A 26,317-nucleotide genomic window follows, 5' to 3' on the forward strand; every position below is an offset into this window, starting at 1 on the left:
GAGATTTTACATAATTGTGCATGAATGATTTTCACAGGCAAACTTTTTCTATGAAGTAAACATCCGGTCACATGCAAACAGTGAAAGTGTATGCTTACAGATTTTACTATGTGCCATGGTTTCACAGGCTACAGTATATAAACATAATGTATTAAAAAGTATGGTCTGGTGTAAATTGCAGCATCCAAATGTACACCAGCTAAAACGGGGGAAAGCCTAATTGTATTTTCATTTTCTCCATCTGATAATCCCCCATGGCTATTACCTTTTTGTACCAATTGACTCTCCTAGATTGTAAGCTCTAACGAGCAGGGCCCTCGGAGCTGTTCGGAAATACTCCATTGGCCAGTGTTTCCGAGCCTTTCTGAGGGTTTCCAAGTACCGTATTTTTCAGTGTATAAGACGCTACTTTATCCTTAACCACTTTCAGACCGGACCATTTTGCTGGTAAATGACCAGAGGTCTTTTTACACTTTGGCACTGCGCTGCTTTAACTGGTAATTGCGCGGTCATGCAATGTTGTACCCAAACAAAATTTGCGTCCTTTTCTTCCCACAAATAGAGCTTTCTTTTGATGGTATTTGATTGCCTCTGCGATTTTTATTTTTTGCGATATAAACGTAAAAAGACCGCAAATTTTGAAAAAAAATGATATTTTCTACTTTTTGTTATTAGAAAAATCCAATAAACTCAATTTTAGTCATACATTTAGGCCAAAATGTATTCAGCCACATGTCTTTGGTAAAAAAAAAGTCAATAATTGTATATTTATTGGTTTGCGCAAAAGTTGTCACATCTACAAACTAAGGTACGTTTTCTGGAATTTACGCAGCTTTTAGTTTACGACTGCCTATCTCATTTCTTGAGGTGCTAAAATGGCAGGGCAGTACAAAACCCCCCCAAATGACCCCATTTTGGAAAGTAGACCCCCTAAGGAAATTGATAAGAGGCATGTTGAGCCCATTGAATATTTTATTTTTTTGCCTCAAGCGATTGAATAATGACAAAAAAAAAAATTTTTTTTTTTTTTTACACAAAGTTGTCACTAAATGATATATTGCTCACACATGCTATGGGCGTATGTGAAATGACACCCCAAAATAAATTCTGCTGCTTCTCCTGAGTATGGGGATACCACATATGTGGGACTTTTTGGGAGCCTAGCCGCGTACGGGGCCCCGAAAACCAAGCACCGCCTTCAGGCTTTCTAAGGGCGTAAATTTTTGAGTTCACTTCTCACTACCTATTACAGTTTTGAAGGCCATAAAATGCCAAGATGGCACAAAACCCCCACAAATGACCCCATTTTAGAAAGTAGACACCCCAAGCTATTTGCTGAGAGGCATGTTGAGTTCATGGAATGTTTTATATTTTGCCACAAGTTGCGGGAAAATTACAAACTTTTTTTTTTTTTTTTTTTTTTTTTTTTAACAAAGTTGTCACTAAATGATATATTGCTCATGCATGCCATGGGCATATGTGAAATGACACCCCAAAATAAATTCTGCTGCTTCTCCTGAGTACGAGGATACCACATATGTGGGACTTTTTGGGAGCCTAGCCGCGTACGGGGCCCCGAAAACCAAGCACCGCCTTCAGGCTTTCTAAGGGCGTAAATTTTTGAGTTCACTTCTCACTACCTATTACAGTTTTGAAGGCCATAAAATGCCAAGATGGCACAAAACCCCCACAAATGACCCCATTTTAGAAAGTAGACACCCCAAGCTATTTGCTGAGAGGCATGTTGAGTCCATGGAATATTTTATATTTTGCCACAAGTTGCGGGAAAATTACAAACTTTTTTTTTTTTTTTTTTTTTTTCACAAAGTTGTCACTAAATGATATATTGCTCACGCATGCCATGGGCATATGTGAAATGACACCCCAAAATAAATTCTGCTGCTTCTCCTGAGTATGGGGATACCACATATGTGGGACTTTTTGGGAGCCTAGCCGCGTACGGGGCCCCGAAAACCAAGCACCGCCTTCAGGCTTTCTAAGGGCGTTACAGTTTTGAAGGCCATAAAATGCCAAGATGGCACAAACCCCCCCCAAATGACCCCATTTTGGAAAGTAGACACCCCTAAATTTAGGGGTACACTAGTGAGACTAGGTAATAAATGGCGGGTGCCCTGAAACTATAAAAAAATAACTAACCAACCAGCGTCACCTGTAACAGTTATATGGTGATCACTGGTGAAAGGGTTAACTAGGGGGCAATTAGGGGGCTTTATGCGGTAGTATATGGGGGTCCCTGGCGCTATAAAAAGCTGCAGCGAACCTAAATACCTACCTGCCTAACTAGCGTCACCTGTGACACTAATACAGCGATCAGAAAAACGATCGCTTATTAGGCTGGGTTCACACTGGAGCGATGCGGGAACGCCACGAATGCGCGGCGGGTTCCCGCATCGCATGCCTCCCGGCGGCAGTTCACACTGCCCTATGCGAACTGCTGGGAGTGTCAGTGAAATGTTACTGACACCCCCAGATCAGTTCGCATATCGCAGTGCGATCTGCAAACTCGGATCGCATGGTGTGAACACCCATGCGATCCGATTCTGCTGCGGGCCAAAAAAAGGGTCCCGTGCGAATTTGCGGCGGGTGCGGCGGGTGCGGCGGGTGCGGCGAATGGCTGAACTCGAATCGCACAGAGATCGGATGTGATTTGCACTGCAGTGCGGTGCGAATCACATCCGTTCTCATAAACCGCTGCAATGTGAACCCAGCCTTAGTGACACTGGCGACGGGGGGTGATCACGGGGTTAAACCTTTATTGGGGGGGTTAGGGGGGTACCTTAGAACTAAAGGGGGCTAACCCTAACTGCCCTAACAGTTATTAGTCACAAATGACACCCGCCGGGTGATCAGGGGGTTAAACCTTTATTAGGTAATAAATGGCGGGTGCCCTGAAACTATAAAAAAATAACTAACCAACCAGCGTCACCTGTAACAGTTATATGGTGATCACTGGTGAAAGGGTTAACTAGGGGGCAATCAGGGGGCTTTATGCGGTAGTATATGGGGGTCCCTGGCGCTATAAAAAGCTGCGGCGAACCTAAATACCTACCTGCCTAACTAGCGTCACCTGTGACACTAATACGGCGATCAGAAAAATGATCGCTTATTAGGCTGGGTTCACACTGGAGCGATGCGGAAACGCCGCGAATCCGCGGCGGGTTCCCGCATCGCATGCCTCCCGGCGGCAGTTCACACTGCCCTATGCGAACTGCTGGGAGTGTCAGTGAAATGTTACTGACACCCCCAGATCAGTTCGCATATCGCAGTGCGATCTGCAAACTCGGATCGCATGGTGTGAACACCCATGCGATCCGATTCTGCTGCGGGCCAAAAAAAGGGTCCCGTGCGAATTTGCGGCGGGTGCGGCGGGTGTGGCGGGTGCGGCGGGTGCGGCGAATGGCTGAACTCGAATCGCACAGAGATCGGATGTGATTTGCACTGCAGTGCGGTGCGAATCACATTCGTTCTCATAAACCGCTGCAATGTGAACCCAGCCTTAGTGACACTGGCGACGGGGGGTGATCACGGGGTTAAACCTTTATTGGGGGGGTTAGGGGGGTACATTAGAACTAAAGGGGGCTAACTCTAACTGCCCTAACAGTTATTACAGTCACAAATGACACCAATGCAAAAAAAAAAAATGACATTGGTGTCACTGTGACTGGGGGGCAGGGGTAATTGGGGGGGTGATCGGGGGGTAAAGGGGGGGTGTGAGTGTGCCTGGCATGTTCTACTGTGTGTGTAGAGTGTTGGTGCAACTTACTGATCCGCTCTCCTCCGTGTCGGAACGAAAAATACCGACACGGAGGAGAGAATACATCACTTCCTCTCCTGTGTTTACATTACAGGAGAGGAAGTGATGTCACCGGGGATTTCTATTCGTCGGGAGCGATCGCGAGGGGGTGGCCATGAATGAATGGCCGTCCCCTCGTCCGGGATCGCTCCCGTACGAATACCGACCGCCGCAGGCACCGGGCGGGGGCCCGATCGGGCCCCCGACCCGCGGGAGGCAAGGGACGTACATGTATGTCCTTATGCCTGCCCGTGCTATTGTACCGTCGTACATCGGCGTGCGGCGGTCGGCAACTGGTTAAATTGTTAGACTGAAATTCGAGCAGCGTCTTATACACGGTCAGTCAGCCTGGGAGAGAGCCGCGCGGGTGCGTAGATGGTCATAGCTTACGAACGGCTTCCTCCAATCACGAGCCGTATGTTAGTGACGTCAGCTGGAGGTAGAGGCGGAGGTGGAGAGTGCGCAGATGCAATCCCGTTCGACGTGGAGACTGCGCAGATGCAGAGAGCGGAGCGTTTTGAGCCCAAGATGTCACAGAATAATAAAAGTAAGAGACTGTCTTATTCTGCAAAATTCAAACTCAGTGTAGTTAGCTATGCAAAAGAGCATGGGAATAGAGCTGCAGAGAGACAGTTTGGACCTCCCCCCACTGAGAGTATGATCAGACAGTGGAGAAAACAGGAAGAGCAACTCCTTAAGATGCCAAAAAAAGAAGAAGGCCTTAAGGGGAAAACCAGCAAAATGGCCACATTTGGAGCAGAGGCTTAAAACTTGGATTTTGGAGCAGCGCCAGAGTGGCTTATGTGTGTCAACCAAACTTATTCAATGTCAGGCAAGAATGTTTGCAGGCGAAATGAACATTGTTGATTTTACAGGAAAGGCAAAATGGTGCTTCAATTTCATGAGGAGAGAAGGGCTGGCCATGAGAACACGAACAAAGTTAGCTCAGAAAATGCCACCAGTTTACGAGGATAAAATCCAACAGTTTCACTCCTATGTCATACAACTTTGGAAAAAATATGATTTTGAACCAAGTCAGATTGCAAACATGGATGAGGTCCCTCTCAATTTTGATGTGCCTTCCAACAGAACTGTTGATGTTAAAGGAATCAAAACAGTGCCAATAAAAACAAGTGGCCATGAAAAGACACACTATACTGCTGTGCTTTCATGCTGTGCAGATGGTACTAAACTGCCTCCTATGCTTATTTTCAAGAGGAAAACCTATCCTAAAGAGACCATACCACCTGGAATTATTGTGCAAGTTCAAGAGAAGGGATGGATGAATGAAGACATTATGGCCATTTGGTTTGCAAAGGTTTGGTCCAGAAGACCTGGAGGGCTCTTAAAGAAGCCAGCTCTGCTTGTCTTTGATCAATTCCGAGCACATTTAACAGAAAAGACTAAAAGGGTTGCATCAGATTTGCGAACACACCTAGCAGTTATTCCTGGTGGACTTACAGGTCAGCTACAGCCATTAGATTCAATCAACAAGCCATTTAAGGTCCTGATGAGAGAAGAATGGTGCAGATGGATGCAAAATGCAGGTGATAACTTGACCCTGGCAGGAAGAGTGAAAAAACCAACCATTACCGAGGTCTGCAATTGGGTCCTAAACTAATGGCATGGCGTCAAACAAGAGGTGATTGTGAAGTCCTTCAAGAAATGTGGAATCAGCAATGAAATGGACGGAACTGAGGACGATCTCACATATTTAGACAGTGACTCAGAAGACAGCAGTGATGCAAAAGAAGTTGAAGAAATTCTGTCTGGAACTAGTGATGAAGAAGAGAACATTGATGCAACAGAGGTTGAATAAAGTGATATGATGCATAATATACTGGTATGTAAACTTTAATTACTAAATAAAACTGTGTTCTGTTTTACCTGTTTAAAATATGGATTTCTTAATTCTGGGTTGCAAAAGTGGGGGGCGTCTTATACATGGGGGCGTCTTATGCCGCGTACACACGACCAGACTTTTCAACATCAAAAGTCTGATGGAATGATTCCGGCAGACTATTCGATCGCGTGTGGGCTGCAGCGGACTTTTGATTTGCAAAAGTCTGACAGACTTTAGAAATGGAACATGTTTCAAATTTTTCCGCCAGAACTCCGCCGGACCCAGTTCCTACCGAGAAATCCGCTCGTGTGTGTGCTAGTCCGACGGACAAAAAACGATGCGAGGGCAGCTATTGGCTACTGGCTATGAACTTCCTTATTCTAGTCTGGTCGTACGTCATCACATTCAAATCCGTCGGACTTTGGTGTGATTGTGTGTGGCCAAGTCCGTTCATTCGGAAAGTCCGTCAGAACTCTGTCAGAACTCCGTCGAAAGTCTGTCGGACCTAAGTCTGGTCGTGTGCACGCGGCATTATACACAGAAAAATACGGTATTTCTGAGTCTCTCCGGCGCCCCACCACCTCTGACCACATGCGGTATTGCATGCAATAGAAGTCAATGTGGAACGAATTATCTTAATTTCCATTGACGTCTATGGGGAAACTCGCTTTGATATGCGAGTTTTGGATTACAAGCATTCTCCTGGAATGGATTATGCTCGTAATCCAAGGTTCCACTGTATATAGTTTTATTAGGTTTATCTAACTGCTATCAGCACTTGTAAATGCACATACAATGTAACATTCACATAGCTATCATTAATTGGAGGCTGTAAAAACCTAAGCGGAGTTCTACCCCCCCTCCAAAAATTAAAAGCCAGCAGCTACACATACTGCAGCTGCTGACATTTAATATTAGGACACTTACCGGTCCAGAAAATGTCGGCACCGCAGCTGTTTTTATCAGCTGCTGGGTGCTGCAGTCACCATTGCGGGTAACGGAACCTGGCAGTGTAGCATTGTGGTTTCACGTTTGGGCCCTACTGCACATGCGCGAAGCACGCTGTGCTCTCTTACTGGCCTGGGACAGAGGGAAGGAAGCGGAAGCAGGACTTCTGACAGAAGTGGGAATGGGGTACCTGCAAAAAACAGGTACCCACTCCCCCCCCCACGAAAGATGCCAAATGTGGCACCGGGGGGGGGGAGCGAAAGTTCCACTTTTGGATGGAACGCTACTTTAAGTAGGCCTAAAGCCAAAACATATAAAAATTTGATTTTGGATAGAGTAGAGACAGTTAAAACCACTGTAAATTTTTTGCCATGTGTTCCTCTTTAGGGAGATTTCCCTTCACTTCCTGTTCTGTAGACAACAGATAGTGAGAGGATATCTTTCTACTGTTAGGGTGATTCCCTCTTAGACTGCTGTCCCTGGAACAAGTGCTCCCATTAGAAAATTTCCCCTCTATACTTTGCTTAACCACTTCCCGCCCACCATATGCAGAATGACGGCTGGGAAGTGGTTCTGTTATCCTGACTGGGCGTCATATGACGTCCAACAGGATAACATGCCGCTGTCCTGTCAGATAGTGTCCACCGTCGGATAGTGTCTGCTATGTACTGCGCATGCGCAGTACACAGGACAAGCAGATTCCAAAAATAGCCGAAAATGAATGGCGCTTACGCCATGAGTCCAGGTTCTAGCCCCACCATCCAAGAGGACATAGAGGCGTGGCGAGCGAAGCGTGGCGAGCCCGCGAGGGGCCCTCTAATATGTCCACTTGGATGGTGGGGCTTGCACCTGGACTCAAGGCGCAGGCGCCATTCATCCCAAATCTCCTTCTGCTCCATACTGCGCAAGCGCTGCGCCTGCGCAGTACGGGGCGGACACTTTTCGATGGCCGGACTGTACATGTCACAACACTAGCACCCATCTGACATCAGTCTGACACCCTACATCTCCAATCATGATAAGAAGCCTTTGTCAGAGGCTTCTTACCAAGTGATCAGCTGTGATCAATCACAGCTGAACATCACGTGAACCAGGAAGTGCCGGTAAATGCCATTCCTCGGTTTGCGCTGACAGGGAGAGCCGATCAATGGCCTTCCCTGTCAGAGGGGGGGTCTGTGCTGATAATCAGCAAATTGATTAACATCACAGCCCCCTCAAATGTACAAATCACCTGCCAACCAGTGCCAAGCAATGTAAAAACTAATTCTGCCAGTGCCCACCACAGTGCCAATCACTGCCCCCCACAGTGCCAATTACTGCCCACCACAGTGCCAATCACTGCCCAGCAGTAACACCTGTCAGTACTTATCAGTACCTCATCCTCAGTCCTGCCCAATAGTGCTGCCTGTCAGTGCCCATCACAGCCACCTGTCAGTGCCCATCATAGCCGTCTGTCAGTGCCCATCACAGCCATCTGTCAGTGCCCATCAGTGCCGTCTATTAGTGCCCATCAATTCTACATATCAGTCCATCCTCATCAGTGCAACTTTAGTGCCCATCACTGCCGCCTCAGCAGTGCCCGTCAGTGAAGGGGAAAACAAAATTTTATGACAGAAACTAAAAAAAAATTCACTTCTGTGTAATATCGGATCTACTGTACTTTGCAATGTAATGCTGATTTGTCTAATAAAATTTTCTGTTAAAAAAAAATAAAAAATTCACTTTTTTTCAAAAATGTTTATCTTTTTTAGTTTGTTTAGCAAAAAATAAAAAATAAAAATAAAAAATAAAGAAAGCTCTATTTGTGGGAAGAAAATGATAAAAATTTACTTTGAGTACAGTGTTGTACACAATTGTCATTCAAAGTGTGACAGTGCTGAAAGCTGAAAATTGTCCTGGGCAGGAATGGGCGTAAGTACCTGGTATTGAAGTGGTTAAAGGATAAGTTCACCTTTGGGAACAACTTCCCCCCCATGGCTGTCACTTTTTGAAAACAGCTTCTTTAATTCAATTTACACAACTCTGTGTGTGAATTAACTACAAGCCCTGACATCCTTTGCACCTGTCGGCTTGTGTTTCTCAATGAACTATCACTGCGCTGTCGAGCGTTGTGGTAGTTAATTTATTCTTCCTGCCCCACATACACTGACATATCTGCAGGAGACCTGCATGGCACCAGCTGCAATGCTTTAGGCCCCTTTCACATGGGATGGATCAGTAATGATCCGCCCCGTGATGATCCGCTTGCTCAGCGGGGATCGCTCTGTTGTCCCCGCTGAGCCGGCAGCAGACAGGGCGGTCTCTGCACACTGTGCAGGGATCGCCCTGTCAGCTCTCCTCTATGGGGATCGGATGAGCACGGACCGTCTGTCCGTGTTCATCCGATCCGCTCTGCAGACGGATAGAAAAATAGCATTTTCCTCTGTCTGCAGAATCGGACAATTGTGGAGGTGGACAATAGCGGGTGTCTGCGGATGTTCATCCGCAGACACCCGCTATCCCATAGGGGTGCATGTATGTCCGTATTTCATCCGCAAACGGATGGATGAAATACGGACCTACTGTCCGCATGTGTGAAAGGGTCAAAAAATATATATATAAATAATAAAAAATAATATTTTTCCTCGCATCCTCTATTACAATATGTTTCTCTATACAGCGGCAAGTTGTCATTTACTAAATATTTCCAAAAGGCTAAAGGCTGCTATTGCCTTTCATGCGTAGAAAAGAAACAGACTTACTTGTGTTCTTTGCCCTAGTGGGGATATTATTTCCTACCAAACCCAAAAGACAAATCTCTGCATCCTGTTCTAAAGCCACTAATGTAAATGTAGTGATTACCCTTATGACCTCTCTCCAAAATAGCACTATAGCAGGACAAGACCAGAATATATGGATAAAATCTCCTGGAGTATACCCACAGCTCCAACAATTCTGAGGGTTCAATGGGCATATTCTATATAATCTAAAAGGTGTATAATATATTCTATGTGTTATCTTGAATTATATAAGCTTGTCTCGAAGTGAGACTAATATCTGGAAAGGGAATCCCCCATATCTCCTCCCAATTCTCCTCCTCTACTTTTGGGACATCTCTCATCCAACGTACTTTTAACTTACTTACATCTAATAATGCAGTTTTCAATAAATAAGTATATAAAGTTGATATTGATTTATTTTCCTGTCTCCTTCTAGTTATTTGTTCTAATCCTGATTCTGTCAATTGCGGAAAAACCTTGAGGAAATTGGGCAGAAAGAGCATGGGTAATCTGTATATATCTAAACACATAACCTCCTGGAATATTCCAGAGTTCTATCATTCCTGCAGAGGATATCATTGTTTCTCCCTGCACCACCTGGGATAACTTTTTAACCCTAAATTTAGTCCAAGCTCCTGGATCTTGGATAGAATTTAAATGAGGCAACTGAGGATTCCTCCACAGTGGAGTATTTGGAGACAAAATCGCCTTAATATATTTTTCACCCGCTAAGCCGGCTCTCCATACCTTTAGGCTGGGTTCACACTGCTGCGGGGGGAGATCCGGATGTGATTCGCACCGCAAATCACATCCGATCTCCGTAGCGATGCGAGTACAGCCATACAGATAGTATGGCTGAATTCGCATCGCTCCCGCAGCAAACTCGCACGGGACCCTTTTTTTTGGTCCGCAACAGAATCGGATCGCATGGGGGTTCACACCATGCGATCCGATTCCTGTGCGAGTCGGCAGATCGCACTGCGATATGCGGACGGATCTGGGGGTGTCATTAACATATCATTGACACTCCCAGCCGTCCGCATAGGGCAGTGTGAACTGCCGGCGGGAGTAATGCGATGCGGGAAAACGCCGCGGATTCGCGGCGTTCCCGCATCGCAGCGGTGTGAACCCGGCCTTACAGTAGTTACCATCAAGGGGGTCAGATCGTATACAGATTCTAACCCTCAGAACAGCAGTGCCTAAAGTGCTTCAGTAGAATGTACCACTGCTGCCTCTAACATTGTCGCAGGGTTATATTTAACTGGATTTAACCATTCACCTGCCGTTACCAGCTGTGTTGCTAAATAATATCTATTAACCACTTACCGACCAGCGCACGACGATGTACGTCCTATTTTGAAGAGGGATATCTCGGTAACGGCAGGAGCTGCTGCCACAACCGAGATATCCATCTCTTCAGGCGCCGGTCGTCTGTACGATAACGGTGGTCTCCGCGGCGGATTTGCCCCCCCGCCACCCTTCCCCGCTTACCGGAGCCGTCGGTAGCGGCGGAGGCGATCGGGTCCTGTCGATAGCTGGGTATGGAGACGAGTGAGGCTAAGATGGCCCCCACTCGTCTCTATACCATAGGAGGGCAGACGCGATGTCTAAACGTCACTTCCACCCATACCTCTTAAAGGTATATTTTTTTTAAATGTCATTTTTTCTTTTCTTTTTTTTAATTATTTTTTTGCATTTTAGTCCAAATATGAGATCTGAGGACTTTTTGACCCCAGATCTCATATTTAAGAGGACCTGTCATGCTTTTTTCTATTACAAGGGATGTTTACATTCCTTGTAATAGGAATAAAAGTGATCCATTTTTTATTTTATTTTTTTAAAACAGTGTAAAAATAAAATCAATTAAAATAAATAAGAAAAAAAAAAAGGTTTTTAAAAACACCCCGTCACGACGAGCTTGCGCACAGAAGCGAGCGCATACGTGAGTAGCGCCTGCATATGAAAACGGTGGTCAAACCACACACGTGAGGTATCGCCGCGATCGGTAGAGCGAGAGCAATAATTCTAGCCCTAGACCTCCTCTGTAACGCAAAAATTTAAACCTGTAGAATTTTTTAAATGTCGCTTATGGAGATTTTTGAGGCTAAAAGTCTGACGCCATTCCATGACCCGGCGCAATTTTGAAGCATGACATGTTGGATATCAATTTACTCGGTGTACCATTATCTTTCACAATATAAAAAAAATTGGGCTAATTTTACTGTTGTCTTATATTCTTATTCAAAAAAGTGAATTTTTTCCCAAAAAAGTGCGCTTGTAAGACCCCTGCGCAAATACGGTGTGAAAAAAAGTATTTCAATGACCGAAGGGATGTATTCCAACATAGCAACCCCAAACACACCTCCAAGACGACCACTGCCTTGCTAAAGAAGCTGATGGTAAAGGTGATGGACTGGCCAAGCATGACCTAAACCCTATTGAGCATAACATTCACCAACTCCGTGATGTCATCATGGAGGAGTGGAAGAGGACTCCAGTGGCAACCTGTGAAGCTCTGGTGAACTCCATGCCCAAGAGGGTTAAGGCAGTGCTGGAAAATAATGGCGATCACACAAAATATTGACACTTTGGGCCCAATTTGGACATTTTCACTTAGGGGTGTACTCACTTTTGTTGCCAGCGGTTTAGACATTAATGGCTGTGTGTTGAGTTATTTTGAGAGGACAGCAAATTTACACTGTTATACAAGCTGTACACTCACTACTTTACATTGTAGCAAAGTGTCATTTCTTCAGTGTTGTCACATGAAAAGACAGAATAAAATATTTTTAAAAATGTGAGGCGTGTACTCACTTTTGTGAGATACTGTAGTATAGTATATAGTATTACAATATATATAATAAAAGTGGTCAGCCTTCGCGCCGCTAAGTGGTAATAAGTGACTAAAGTGGAACAAAATCCAAAATCAGATATAATGAAACACAGATGCTGTGAAAAAGAGCCTGAGTGATATAAAGTGCAAATGCTAACTAAAAAATGCAGCAGGACAAAATAGTGAGCACAAACTATCAAATAATGAATATAAAGGGGTGGGTCCTGCGCAAATCGTGCCACTCAAATAAAATACACAAATTCAAAATAATATAAATATGTGCATACATACAATGCCGTGAAATTTTTTTTTAATATAGTCCAAAAAACAGCACGCATAAAAATATATAAAAAATATATAAAAAAATGGAAAAAAGGTTTAATGATAGAACAATAATAAAATGTCCGCTACTCAAGGCTCCCAGAACTCTCACCTTTAAACGAAGTGAATAAGCAAATCAAACAAACTCCAGGATTCTCTTATTTCATTCATAAATAATAAATAATAGCCATCAGGAAATCCAAAGGAGGGATGCAATGATACAATTCCGCCACTAGAGGGCCAGTCCCAGCTTCCAGAATAGGTGAAATGGATCTTCACTTCTATTTCACAGTGTATGGCTCAAAATAAGAGAGAGGAGGGGGAGAGAGAGAAACAGGAGACTTCCATAGTGTAGTAGTTTAAAAAACGGCAGGTAGATTTATTAAAAAGCAGTAAAGACTCTCACATTTTAATTGCAAAAACAAGCACAATCAGGAAGAGGGTATAATAACAACTTCCTCCCGCCTTACTCTACTTCCGGTTCGTCCTCTGGCCAATCCCTACGCGTTACGTCATGTGACTTCTTCATGGGGATGCTGGATCCTGCATCCCCATGAAGAAGTCACATGACGTAACGCGTAGGGATTGGCCAGAGGACGAACCGGAAGTAGAGTAAGGCGGGAGGAAGTTGTTATTATACCCTCTTCCTGATTGTGCTTGTTTTTGCAATTAAAATGTGAGAGTCTTTACTGCTTTTTAATAAATCTACCTGCCGTTTTTTAAACTACTACACTATGGAAGTCTCCTGTTTCTCTCTCTCCCCCTCCTCTCTCTTATTTTGAGCCATACACTGTGAAATAGAAGTGAAGATCCATTTCACCTATTCTGGAAGCTGGGACTGGCCCTCTAGTGGCGGAATAGTATCATTGCATCCCTCCTTTGGATTTCCTGATGGCTATTATTTATTATTTATGAATGAAATAAGAGAATCCTGGAGTTTGTTTGATTTGCTTATTCACTTCGTGTAAAGGTGAGAGTTCTGGGAGCCTTGAGTAGCGGACATTTTATTATTGTTCTATCATTAAACCTTTTTTCCATTTTTTTATATATTTTTTATATATTTTTATGCGTGCTGTTTTTTGGACTATATTAAAAAAAAAATTCACGGCATTGTATGTATGCACATATTTATATTATTTTGAATTTGTGTACAATATATATAATACTACAAACACTATGCACTATATTATATACACTATACTACACTCTATAGGTGGAAGCTAGTGCAATACAGGTGACTGAGCGGGTGGAGTCAATAAGGGGTGGTGCTTATGAGAAGTGGGGGGTCAAAAAGGAAGGGCGGAGTCTGGTGCCCACCATCATAAAAACTTCACCAGCTGCCACTGACAAGCAGGTATGTTTGAGCTTTGGGGTACACACCCTAATGCAACAGGCTGTCCACACCTATGGCAGCTGTATATAACCTACACAATCATGGACTTTATCATGAAGTTTATTGCCCCCCAAAGGACAATAAATAAAAGGTAATTCCCTGCACTGTTGCCTCCTCTGCCCTGACAACTTCTACCCACAGCACTGGTTCCTAATGGTGTACTGACTCTGCTGACAGCTTCCTTGCTAGCTGTCCTTGATCAAGACCATATTTTATGTTAACATTAAAGAGGAAGTAAAGGCAATAAAAAAAAAATGCAACCTGCAAGGCAAAGGCATAATGAGCTAGTATGCATAGCATACTAGCTCATTATGAATAACTTACCTGAGAACGAAGCCCCCGAAGCGGTCCTCCGTCTTCATCTTCGCCCGCTGCCATGTTTCCTGGAGTGACTTCCGGGTCTCGCTGCTCCGGTGCTGTGATTCGCCGGAGTCACGATGATGTCACTCCCGCACATGCACACGGGAGCCTACATGAGCGCCATATCGCAGTGATCTGTGGCCTGCTCAGTGCCTGTCTTTTTGTAAATATGTCCTAAACCATATAGGTTTAGGAGATATTTCTTAGACCTACAGGTAAGCCTTAATCTAGGCTTACCTGTAGGTCAAAGTGGTTTGTAAGGGTTTACAACCACTTTAATGATAGCAGAGTGATCACTGGAATGCCTCATCAATTTTACTATGGAGCCCAATGAACAATTGTTATGCAACAGGGCATGAATTCAATCTTTATTCTTGACCACAATAAAAATGTGTACAAAATCCCTACCCATCCCTACAGTAAAGTGCTAATTCTTCACTGTAAATGCACCATTTTGCCTATGTGTGTTTCCACTTGCTCTGAAATACATTTTTTTTTGTGCCAAAAAAGGAAAAACAAAATGGCCTGTCTGAAAAGAAACTGGCATCAGTGTTTGTAAGGCAGCCTGACAACATGGCTGAATGCCTGCTGGAATCTCCCTTAGCATTGTTTACAGGCGGCTCAGACTGTGGAATTAGATACTAATCCTAGATGTGGGAAACCATGCTTTACTAATTCATGAAGACACTTACTAGAAGTGCTTTCACTAAATGAACTTACCATTCCTTTAACTGCTGTGCTTTTAAAAGGAAGGTGAGGGAAATTGCTTTTGTGGAGACAGGAAGACACTTCAGGTGAAATCATAATATAATTTTGTTGTGTAAAAGGAACTCCAGTTAAAAAAAAAAAAAAAAAAGTTTCAAACACAAAGCATTTTTTTTTCTGTGCCATTTTATCAGTTATTTCTACTAATGCAAGAGTGCATTAATCCGAACCACTGTAACGGAAGCTGGGCTAAGTATTTTCACTTCAGTGTACTTTAACCACCTTCAGACCGGACCATTTTGCTGGTAAATGACCAGAGGTCTTTTTACAATTTGGCACTGCGCTGCTTTAACTGGTAATTGCGCGGTCATGCAATGTTGTACCCAAACAAAATTTGCGTCCTTTTCTTCCCACAAATAGAGCTTTCTTTTGATGGTATTTGATTGCCTCTGCGATTTTTATTTTTTGCGATATAAATGGAAAAAGACCGCAAATTTTGAAAAAAAATGATATTTTCTACTTTTTGTTATTAGAAAAATCCAATAAATTCAATTTTAGTCATACATTTAGGCCAAAATGTATTCAGCCACATGTCTTTGGTAAAAAAAAAGTCAATAACTGTATATTTATTGGTTTGCGCAAAAGTTGTCACATCTACAAACTAAGGTACGTTTTCTGGAATTTACGCAGCTTTTAGTTTACGACTGCCTATCTCAGTTCTTGAGGTGCTAAAATGGCAGGGCAGTACAAAACCCCCCCTAAATGACCCCATTTTGGAAAGTAGACCCCCTAAGGAAATTGATAAGTGGCATGTTGAGCCCATCGAATATTTTATTTTTTTGCCTCAAGCGATTGAATAATGACAAAAAATAATTTTTTTTTTTTTTTACACAAAGTTGTCACTAAATGATATATTGCTCACACATGCTATGGGCATATGTGAAATGACACCCCAAAATAAATTCTGCTGCTTCTCCTGAGTACGGGGATACCACATATGTGGGACTTTTTGGGAGCCTAGCCGCGTACGGGGCCCCGAAAGCCAAGAACCGCCTTCAGGTTTTCTAAGGGCGTAAATATTTGACTTCACTCCTCACTATCTATTACAGTTTTGAAGGCCATAAAATGCCAAGATGGCACAAAACCCCCACAAATGACCCCATTTTAGAAAGTAGACACCCCAAGCTATTTGCTGAGAGGCATTTTGAGTCCATGGAATATTTTATATTTTGCCACAAGTTGCGGGAAAATTACAAACTTTAATTTATTTTTATTTTTTTTTCACAAAGTTGTCACTAAATGATATATTGCTCACACATGCTATGGGCATATGTGAAATGACACCCCAAAATAAATTCTGCTTCTTCTCCTGAGTACGGGGATACCACATATGTGGGACTTTTTGGGAGCCTAGCCACGTACGGGGCCCCGAAAACCAAGAACCGCCTTCAGGTTTTCTAAGGGCGTAAATATTTGACTTCACTCCTCACTACCTATTACAGTTTTGAAGGCCATAAAATGCCAAGATGGCACAAAACCCCCACAAATGACCCCATTTTAGAAAGTAGACACCCCAAGTTATTTGCTGAGAGGCATGTTGAGTCCATGGAATATTTTATATTTTGCCACAAGTTGCGGGAAAATTACAAACTTTTTTTTTTTTTTTTTTCACAAAGTTGTCACTAAATGATATATTGCTCACGCATGCCATGGGCATACAGTGGTGTGAAAAAGTGTTTGCCCCCTTCCTCATTTCCTGTTCCTTTGCATGTTTGTCACACTTAAGTGTTTCGGAACATCAAACCAATTTAAACAATAGTCAAGGACAACACAAGTAAACACAAAATGCAATTTGTAAATGAAGGTGTTTATTATTAAAGGTGAAAAAAAATCCAAACCATCATGGCCCTGTGTGAAAAAGTGATTGCCCCCCTTGTTAAAACATACTATAACTGTGGTTGTCCACACCTGAGTTCAATTTCTCTAGCCACACCCAGGCCTGATTATTGCCACACCTGTTCACAATCAAGGCATCACTTAAATAGGAGCTGCTTGACACAGTAAGGTCCACCAGAAGATCCTTAAAAGCTACACATCATGCCGAGACCCAAAGAAATTCAGGAACAATTGAGAAAGAAAGTAATTGAGATCTATCAGTCTGGAAAGGGTTATAAAGCCATTTCCAAAGCTTTGGGAATCCAGCGAACCACAGTGAGAGCCATTATCCACAAATGGCGAAGACATGGAACAGTGGTGAACCTTCCCAGGAGTGGCCGGCCGCCCGAAATTACCCCAAGAGCGCAGCGACGACTCATCCAAGAGGTCACAAAAGACCCCATAACAACGTCCAAGGAACTGCAGGCCTCACTTGCCTCAGTTAAGGTCAGCGTTCATGCCTCCACCATCAGGAAAAGACTGGGCAAAAATGGCCTGCATGGCAGAGTTCCAAGGAGAAAACCACTGCTGAGCAAAAAGAACATCAAAGCTCATCTCAATTTCTCCACAACACATCTTGATGATCCCCAAGACTTTTGGGACAACATTCTGTGGACCGTTGAGACAAAAGTGGAACTCTTTGGAAGGTGTGTGTCCAAGTATATCTGGCGTAGAAGGAACACTGCATTTCATAAAAAGAGCATTATACCAACAGTAAAATATGGTGGTGGTAGTGTGATGGTCTGGGGCTGTTTTGCTGCTTCAGGACCTGGAAGACTTGCCGTGATAAAAGGAACTATGAATTCTGCTGTCTACCAAGAGATCCTGAAGGAGAATGTCCGACCATCTGTTCATGTACTCAATCTGAAACGAACTTGGGTTCTGCAGCAGGACAATGATCCTAAACACACCAGCAAGTCCACCACCGAATGGCTGAAGAAAAACAAAATGAAGACTTTGGAGTGGCCTAGCCAAAGTCCTGACCTGAATCCTATTGAGATGTTGTGGTATGACCTTAAAAAGGCCGTTCATGCTCGAAAACCCTCTAATGTAACTGAATTAGGACAATTCTGCAAAGATGAGTGGGCCAAAATTCCTCCAGGACGCTGTAAAAGCCTCATTGCACGTTATCGCAAACGCTTGGTTGCAGTTGTTGCTGCTAAGGGTGGCCCAACCAGTTATTAGGTTTAGGGGGCAATCACTTTTTCACACAGGGCCATGATGGTTTGGATTTTTTTTCACCTTTAATAATAAACACCTTCATTTACAAATTGCATTTTGTGTTTACTTGTGTTGTCCTTGACTATTGTTTAAATTGGTTTGATGTTCCGAAACACTTAAGTGTGACAAACATGCAAAGGAACAGAAAATGAGGAAGGGGGCAAACACTTTTTCACACCACTGTATGTGAAATGACACCCCAAAATAAATTCTGCTGCTTCTCCTGAGTACGGGGATACCACATATGTGGGACTTTTTGGGAGCCTAGCCGCGTACGGGGCCCGAAAACCAAGCACCGCCTTCAGGCTTTCTAAGGGCGTTACAGTTTTTAAGGCCATAAAATGCCAAGATGGCACAAACCCCCCCCAAATGACCCCATTTTGGAAAGTAGACACCCCTAAATTTAGGGGTACACTAGTGAGACTAGGTAATAAATGGCGGGTGCCCTGAAACTATAAAAAAAATAACTAACCAACCAGCGTCACCTGTAACAGTTATATGGTGATCACTGGTGAAAGGGTTAACTAGGGGGCAATCAGGGGGCTTTATGCGGTAGTATATGGGGGTCCCTGGCGCTATAAAAAGCTGCGGCGAACCTAAATACCTACCTGCCTAACTAGCGTCACCTGTGACACTAATACAGTGATCAGAAAAACGATCGCTTATTAGGCTGGGTTCACATTGGAGCGATGTGGGAACGCCACGAATGCGCGGCGGGTTCCCGCATCACATGCCTCCCGACGGCAGTTCACACTGCCCTATGCGAACTGCTGGGAGTGTCAGTGAAATGTTAATGACACCCCCAGATCAGTTCGCATATCGCAGTGCGATCTGCAAACTCGGATCGCATGGTGTGAACACCCATGCGATCCGATTCTGCTGCGGACCAAAAAAAGGGTCCCGTGCGAGTTTGCGGCGGGTGCGACACGAATTCAGCCATACTATCTGTATGGCTGAACTCGAATCGCACAGAGATCGGATGTGATTTGCACTGCAGTGCGGTGCGAATCACATCCGTTCTCATAAACCGCTGCAATGTGAACCCAGCCTTAGTGACACTGGCGACGGGGGGTGATCACGGGGTTAAACCTTTATTGGGGGGGTTAGGGGGGTACCTTAGAACTAAAGCAGGCTAACCCTAACTGCCCTAACAGTTATTACAGTCACAAATGACACCCGCCGGGTGATCAGGGGGTTAAACCTTTATTAGGTAATAAATGGCGGGTGCCCTGAAACTATAAAAAAATAACTAACCAACCAGCGTCACCTGTAACAGTTATATGGTGATCACTGGTGAAAGGGTTAACTAGGGGGCAATCAGGGGGCTTTATGCGGTAGTATATGGGGGTCCCTGGCGCTATAAAAAGTTGCGGCAAACCTAAATACCTACCTGCCTAACTAGCGTCACCTGTGACACTAATACAGCGATCAGAAAAATGATCGCTTATTAGGCTGGGTTCACACTGGAGCGATGCGGGAACACCACGAATCCGCGGCGGGTTCCCGCATCGCATGCCTCCCGGCGGCAGTTCACACTGCCCTATGCGAACTGCTGGGAGTGTCAGTGAAATAATGACACCCCCAGATCAGTTCGCATATCGCAGTGCGATCTGCAAACTCGGATCGCATGGTGTGAACACCCATGCGATCCGATTCTGCTGCGGACCAAAAAAAGGGTCCCGTGCGAGTTTGCGGCGGGTGCGGCGGGTGCGACACGAATTCAGCCATACTATCTGTATGGCTGAACTCGAATCGCACAGAGATCGGATGTGATTTGCACTGCAGTGCGGTGCGAATCACATCCGTTCTCAAACCGCTGCAATGTGAACCCAGCCTTAGTGACACTGGCGACGGGGGGTGATCACGGGGTTAAACCTTTATTGGGGGGGTTAGGGGGGTACATTAGAACTAAAGGGGGCTAACCCTAACTGCCCTAACAGTTATTACAGTCACAAATGACACCAATGCAAAAAAAAAAAAAAAAAAAAAAAAAAGCAATTGGTGTCACTGTGACTGGGGGGGCAGGGGTAATTGGGGGGGTGATCGGGGGGTAAAGGGGGGGTGTGAGTGTGCCTGGCATGTTCTACTGTATGTGTGGTGTGTTGGTGCAACTCACCGAACCTCTCTCCTCGGTGCCGGAATGAAAAATACCGACACGGAGGAGAGAATACATCACTTCCTCTCCTGTGTTTACATTACAGGAGAGGAAGTGATGTCACGGAGGATTTCCATTCGTCGAGAGCGATCGCGAGGGGGTGGCCATGAATGAATGGCCGCCCCCTCATCCCGGATCGCTCTCGAAGGAATGCCGACCGCCGCAGGCACCGGGGGGGGGCCCGATCGGGCCCCCCACCCGCGGGCAGGCAGGGACTTATATATACGCCCATATGCCTGCCCGTGCCATTCTGCCGACGTATATCGTCGTGCGGCGGTCGGCAAGTGGTTAACTGGTAATTGCGCGGTCATGCAATGTTGTACCCAAACAAAATTTGCGTCCTTTTCTTCCCACAAATAGAGCTTTCTTTTGATGGTATTTGATTGCCTCTGCGATTTTTATTTTTTGCGATATAAACGTAAAAAGACCGCAAATTTTGAAAAAAAATGATATTTTCTACTTTTTGTTATTAGAAAAATCCAATAAACTCAATTTTAGTCATACATTTAGGCCAAAATGTATTCAGCCACATGTCTTTGGTAAAAAAAAAGTCAATAATTGTATATTTATTGGTTTGCGCAAAAGTTGTCACATCTACAAACTAAGGTACGTTTTCTGGAATTTACGCAGCTTTTAGTTTACGACTGCCTATCTCATTTCTTGAGGTGCTAAAATGGCAGGGCAGTACAAAACCCCCCCAAATGACCCCATTTTGGAAAGTAGACACCCTAAGGAAATTGATAAGTGGCATGTTGAGCCCATTGAATATTTTATTTTTTTGCCTCAAGCGATTGAATAATGACAAAAAAAATTTATTTATTTTTTTTTTACACAAAGTTGTCACTAAATGATATATTGCTCACACATGCTATGGGCATATGTGAAATGACACCCCAAAATAAATTCTGCTGCTTCTCCTGAGTACGGGGATACCACATATGTGGGACTTTTTGGGAGCCTAGCCGCGTACGGGGCCCCGAAAACCAAGCACCGCCTTCAGGCTTTCTAAGGGCGTAAATTTTTGATTTCACTTCTCACTACCTATTACAGTTTTGAAGGCCATAAAATGCCAAGATGGCACAAAACCCCCACAAATGACCCCATTTTAGAAAGTAGACACCCCAAGCTATTTGCTGAGAGGCATGTTGAGTCCATGGAATATTTTATATTTTGCCACAAGTTGCGGGAAAATTACAAACTTTAATTTTTTTTTATTTTTTTTTCACAAAGTTGTCACTAAATGATATATTGCTCACACATGCTATGGGCATATGTGAAATGACACCCCAAAATAAATTCTGCTGCTTCTCCTGAGTACGGGGATACCACATATGTGGGACTTTTTGGGAGCCTAGCCGCGTACGGGGCCCCGAAAACCAAGAACCGCCTTCAGGTTTTCTAAGGGCGTAAATATTTGACTTCACTCCTCACTACCTATTACAGTTTTGAAGGCCATAAAATGCCAAGATGGCACAAAACCCCCACAAATGACCCCATTTTAGAAAGTAGACACCCCAAGCTATTTGCTGAGAGGCATGTTGAGTCCATGGAATATTTTATATTTTGCCACAAGTTGCGGGAAAATTACAAACTTTTTTTTTTTTTTTTTTACAAAGTTGTCACTAAATGATATATTGCTCACGCATGCCATGGGCATATGTGAAATGACACCCCAAAATAAATTCTGCTGCTTCTCCTGAGTACGGGGATACCACATATGTGGGACTTTTTGGGAGCCTAGCCGCGTACGGGGCCCCGAAAACCAAGCACCGCCTTCAGGCTTTCTAAGGGCGTTACAGTTTTGAAGGCCATAAAATGCCAAGATGGCACAAACCCCCCCCCCCCAAATGACCCCATTTTGGAAAGTAGACACCCCTAAATTTAGGGGTACACTAGTGAGACTAGGTAATAAATGGCGGTGCCCTGAAACTATAAAAAAATAACTAACCAACCAGCGTCACCTGTAACAGTTATATGGTGATCACTGGTGAAAGGGTTAACTAGGGGGCAATCAGGGGGCTTTATGCGGTAGTATATGGGGGTCCCTGGCGCTATAAAAAGCTGCGGCGAACCTAAATACCTACCTGCCTAACTAGCGTCACCTGTGACACTAATACAGTGATCAGAAAAACGATCGCTTATTAGGCTGGGTTCACACTGGAGCGATGCGGGAACGCCACGAATCCGCGGCGGGTTCCCGCATCACATGCCTCCCGGCGGCAGTTCACACTGCCCTATGCGAACTGCTGGAAGTTTCAGTGAAATGTTAATGACACCCCCAGATCAGTTCGCATATCGCAGTGCGATCTGCAAACTCGGATCGCATGGTGTGAACACCCATGCGATCCGATTCTGCTGCGGACCAAAAAAAGGGTCCCGTGCGAGTTTGCGGCGGGTGCGACACGAATTCAGCCATACTATCTGTATGGCTGAACTCGAATCGCACAGAGATCGAATGTGATTTGCACTGCAGTGCGGTGCGAATCACATCCGTTCTCATAAACCGCTGCAATGTGAACCCAGCCTTAGTGACACTGGCGACGGGGGGTGATCACGGGGTTAAACCTTTATTGGGGGGGTTAGGGGGGTACCTTAGAACTAAAGGGGGCTAACCCTAACTGCCCTAACAGTTATTACAGTCACAAATGACACCCGCCGGGTGATCAGGGGGTTAAACCTTTATTAGGTAATAAATGGCGGGTGCCCTGAAACTATAAAAAAATAACTAACCAACCAGCGTCACCTGTAACAGTTATATGGTGATCACTGGTGAAAGGGTTAACTAGGGGGCAATCAGGGGGCTTTATGCGGTAGTATATGGGGGTCCCTGGCGCTATAAAAAGCTGCGGCGAACCTAAATACCTACCTGCCTAACTAGCGTCACCTGTGACACTAATACAGCGATCAGAAAAATGATCGCTTATTAGGCTGGGTTCACACTGGAGCGATGCGGGAACGCCATGAATCCGCGGCGGGTTCCCGCATCGCATGCCTCCCGGCGGCAGTTCACACTGCCCTATGCGAACTGCTGGGAGTGTCAGTGAAATGTTAATGACACCCCCAGATCAGTTCGCATATCGCAGTGCGATCTGCAAACTCGGATCGCATGGTGTGAACACCCATGCGATCCGATTCTGCTGCGGGCCAAAAAAAGGGTCCCGTGCGAATTTGCGGCGGGTGCGACACGAATTCAGCCATACTATCTGTATGGCTGAACTCGAATCGCACAGAGATCGGATGTGATTTGCACTGCAGTGCGGTGCGAATCACATTCGTTCTCATAAACCGCTGCAATGTGAACCCAGCCTTAGTGACACTGGCGACGGGGGGTGATCACGGGGTTAAACCTTTATTGGGGGGGTTAGGGGGGCACATTAGAACTAAAGGGGGCTAACCCTAACTGCCCTAACAGTTATTACAGTCACAAATGACACCAATGCAAAAAAAAAAAAAAAAAAGCAATTGGTGTCACTGTGACTGGGGGGGCAGGGGTAATTGGGGGGTGATCGGGGGGTAAAGGGGGGGTGTGAGTGTGCCTGGCATGTTCTACTGTATGTGTGGTGTGTTGGTGCAACTCACCGATCCTCTCTCCTCGGTGCCGGAACGAAAAATACCGACACGGAGGAGAGAATACATCACTTCCTCTCCTGTGTTTACATTACAGGAGAGGAAATGATGTCACGGGACATTTTCATTCGTCGGGAGCGATCGCGAGGGGGTGGCCATGAATGAATGGCCGTCCCCTCGTCCGGGATCGCTCCCGAACGAATACCGACCGCCGCAGGCACCGGGCGGGGGCCCGATCGGGCCCCCGACCAGCGGGCAGGCAAGGACGTACATGTAAGCCCTTATGCCTGCCCGTGCCATTCTGTCGACATACATCGTCGTGCGGCGGTCGGGAAGTGGTTAAAGTAAAGTGTTTAAGTTTAATACACTATATTACCAAAAGTATTGGGACACCTGTCTTTACACACATGAACTTTAATGGCATCCCAGTCTTAGTCGGTAGGGTTCAATATTGAGTTGGCCCACCCGTTGCAGCTATAACAAAAGCTTCAAATCTTCTGGGAAGGCTGTCCACAAGGTTTAGGAGTGTTACTATGGGAATGTCTGACCATTCTTCCAGAGGTGCATTTGTGAGGTCAGGCACTGATTTTGGATGAGAAGGCCTGGCTCAAGTCTCCACTCTAATTCATACCAAAGGTGTTCTATCGGGTTGAGGTCAGGACTCTGTGCAGGCCAGTCAAGCTCCTCCACCCCAAACTTGCTCATCCATGTCTTTATGGACCTTGCTTTGTGCACTGGTGCGCAGTCATGTTGGAACAGGAAAGGGCCATCTCCAAACTGTTCCCACAAAGTTGGGAGCAAGAAATTGTCGAAAATGTCTTGGTATGCTGACGCCTTAAGAGTTCCCTTCACTGGAAATAAGGGGCCAAGCCCAACCCCTGAAAAACAACCCCACACCATGATCCCCCCCATCCACAAAGCAAGGTCCATAAAGACATAGATGAGCAAGTTTGGATGGAATGGTCAAACCTTCTCATAGACACACTTCCAAACCTTATGGACAGCCTTCCCAGAAGAGTTGAAGCTGTTATAGCTGCAAAGGGTGGGCCAACTCAATATTGAATCTTAATTAGCAATCATTTAGAACAACTGTCCCTTTTTTCACACAGTTTCCAATGTCCCTCTATGGGGGAGTTTGGAAGCCTACTCCCTGAACCTGATTAATGTCACCAACATCCTTTGGCTCCCATGCCAATACAGATATCTGTAAGACCCCATCACCAAATACTCCCTAAAAATATGGGATGACAACAAACTCTTCCTCTCACTTGCACTTTTCCATGTTCTGGGCAATGCCACCTTTTACTGGAGATTCAATTCTCAGCAATATGTAAACATGACTCCCATTCCCAGGGTATCATTTTATCTCTGTACCTTTCTATAATTTTATAAATTAAACCTGGTAATCTACAAAATCAGCAATAAGTAATCACATTAGAAAACAGTAACAGTAAAAATAATCATTATATTGAAAAGCAAAGTTCTGGTGAGGCAGCTACCTGAGTGAGCCATCTTTAGTTCTTCAGTTGGCTAGTATTGGGGCCCAGTCTTTACAGTGGCGCACACGAGTACAGTACTAGTAAAATCTGCATGCACTGCAGTAAATAATGTTGCTAGTTACATGACCAGTCTCCATCTGCTTTGTTTCTGCTGGAGGCAACAGGTTAATGGCAGCACTGTGATTGAAATTGTTCTCTGTTTCTAGCCAAACACCTGGCTACACACTGTTGCCAATAAAATGATACAAAACGTTCCCTATTAATATACCTATTGAATGTAGCAAAGGTCTGCATACCACTGTACTGGAAACAGGCTAAATCCCCTCCAATTGGCTTGTGGTTTTCAAAAGGTTAAGGAAATAAAATTGATGAAGAAACATGGCTGCAGCAAACCACACGGAAAAAACAATTCTACAAAACATGATATTATTGGACAGAGTTTAAGATCTTATCGGTCCTTCTTGAATAACTCCTAGCGAACTAGCATAAGAGACCTTCCAAAGATAAAGCTCTCAATGCAAACACAAAAGGGATTGCACCTCATGATGACCTACTTAGCAATGGCTGTCTTCAGCATCTCCTATCCCTCACCATCAAATCCTTTCTCCTCATTTTCTTTACTATGCACATTTTCCCTTCTTTTCTGCACCTTTTTGGCCTACTTTGTTCTCCATTGGTTGTTCTAGACCCTGGAGTCAATCACTCATCCTTTGTTTCTTTCTAACAGTCATTCAAACATAACCCTTTAACTCCTATACAAGCGGAAATGAAGGGGTTACATAAATGATCAGGAGAAGATTTTCTTTCAAAGGGTGTACAAGTCTGGAATTCTTCTCAAGCCCCCTATTTCCACCATCATCAGTGTCATTGGATCATGATATTATACATTTATACATTATACATTTTGGTATATAATGGTTCAGACACATTGTTCTACATAATGTTGCTAGCCTTCTTGCCTGTG

The 26,317-nt window shown here is 44.6% G+C and overlaps 1 protein-coding gene across 2 annotated transcripts in view; it reads right to left on the minus strand.

Annotated features, from left to right (window-relative positions):
- COPZ2 (coat protein complex I subunit zeta 2) overlaps positions 1-26,317 on the minus strand; it is a 158,815-nt gene that overhangs the window by 22,327 nt on the left and 110,171 nt on the right. The gene's annotated exons all lie outside the window — the stretch shown is intronic.

The sequence above is a fragment of the Lithobates pipiens genome, unplaced genomic scaffold (assembly GCF_037356315.1).
Source record: "Lithobates pipiens isolate NorthernLeopardFrog02 unplaced genomic scaffold, aLitPip1_a1.2 Scaffold_28, whole genome shotgun sequence".
NCBI lineage: Eukaryota > Metazoa > Chordata > Amphibia > Anura > Ranidae > Lithobates > Lithobates pipiens.